This window comes from Oncorhynchus keta, chromosome 1 (assembly GCF_023373465.1).
Source record: "Oncorhynchus keta strain PuntledgeMale-10-30-2019 chromosome 1, Oket_V2, whole genome shotgun sequence".
NCBI lineage: Eukaryota > Metazoa > Chordata > Actinopteri > Salmoniformes > Salmonidae > Oncorhynchus > Oncorhynchus keta.
In genome coordinates, this window is record NC_068421.1 from 71944786 (window position 1) to 71946799 (window position 2014).

The following is a 2014-nucleotide window of genomic DNA, read 5'->3' on the forward strand; positions in this document are numbered from 1 at the left end:
TTTTCCTTAAAAAGGCTATTCAGATCTGGTGTTATGAAGATCCCGAGGTATTGAAACCCCTGTGTTTTCCATTGGAAAGGACAAAGTGTCTTCATAGAGCTGGTGAGTGTAATATTGAGAGGGCAGACAGTGGATTTGTTAAAATTGATCTTATAACCTGAAAACTTGCCATACTGAGCAATTGTGTCTAAAATGAGAGGGAGATATTTCTCAGGTTTGGATATGTAGACATCATCCGCATGAAGCAAAATCTTGTGCTGCAGTCCGCCTGCAGAAACACCCATAATACTTGGATTGCTCCTTATCAGCTCTGCCAGAGGCTCCGCCCCCAACAAGTAGAGCAGTGGGGACAGCGAGCACCCTTGTCTTGTGCCCCGTTCCAGAGGGAATCTGTCAGAGTTCAGTCCATTACTAGTCACCATGGCATTTGGATGAGAGTATAGTGATTTGATCAATTTAATAAAATTTGGGCCCATATTGAACTTTTCTAAGACTGAAAACAGAAAGCTCCACTCCATCCTGTCAAACGCCTTCTCAGCATCCAGTGAAGCCAGCAGGACAGGGGTCTTCTGTGCGTTTACTTGATCAATAATATCAAAAAGAGGGTGAATGTTATCAGAAGAGTATCTGTCTCTAATAAATCCAGTTTGGTCCGCTTTTATTATTTTGGGAAGAAGAGTGTTTAGTCTTTTGGTGAGCAATTTGGTAATTATTTTATAGTCGAAATCCAACAAGCTTATGGGCCAGAAGGACGAGCAGGATAGGGGGTCCTTGTCCTTTTTTAGCAACACTGTAATGCGAGCTGTGTGCATTGAGTCTGGGAGAACTCAGTTTTTGCAAAAGTCCTCCAGCATTGGCATGAAGATAGGGCTGAGCTGGGGGAATCCATCTGGGCCTGGGGACTTATTAGGTGGCATGGAGGTAATTGCCTCCAGGATCTCCTCGGGAGTGAAGGGGGAGTTGAGATCTTCTTGGTCGGTCTCTGATAGTTTAGGTAGCGAGATTCCCTCTAGGAAAGAGTGGAGTTCTGCCTCCATGTGTTTTTTCTCAGAGGTATAGAGTTTGAAGTAAAAATCATGAAAAGTTCAATTGACATTTTTTGGGTCATATGTGACCTCGTCCTCTGCTGTTCGGATAGCCATGATTGTACGCTCTGACTGCTCATTTTTAAATTGGTAAGCAAGCAATCTACTGGGCCTATTGCTGTACTCATGGTATTTCTGTTTAGTAAAGAAAACCTTTTTTTTATATCTCCTGAGTGTAGTCCAAATTCAGTTTGGCTTTGGCTGCTTTAAGATGACTCCAGGAGGTGCTGTCTAAGGATTGTTTATATATTTTTTCACAGCATTCCAGCTCCCTCTCAAGATCTAGCCTGTGTGCTTCCATTGCTTTTTTCTTAGAGGAAGCATATGCAATTAGATGACCTCTTAGTGTGGCTTTAGAAGCGTCCCACATTGTGGCCGGAGAAACAGGAGAATCTTTGTTGTCTTGTGTGTAGTTGTCTATCCATGTAGTTACCAATGTGTGAAACACTTCATTTGATAGCATGGAGGTGTTGAATTTCCAGCTCTTTGACCTCGGGATGTTTTTGCAGAGGTCAAAGCGGAGGTGGACAAAGGCGTGATCTGAAAGTGCTATGGGTCCGATTGTACAAGTGGCTGAATTTCTGAAACTCTTTGGGATAAAAATGTAATCTATACGGGAGTAGGTGTTATGGACATTAGAGTAGTATGTATAGTCCATAGATGAGCTATTAGTCTCTCTCCAGATATCTATCAGTCCCATCTCTTTAGTAAGAGTTCAACATCTTTGCAGATCTAGGATTTGTGGTGGGGACTTGAGATGATTTGTCTAGGGTTGGGTTAAGGGTACAATTCAAATCTCCGGCACCACGCCAAAGGAGACACAATGCTCATTGAACAGGGTTATAATTTTTGACATGAAGGCAGGAGTATCTGTGTTAGGGGCGTATATGTTTAATATAGTAATTGGTTGACCATATAGTGACCCAGTT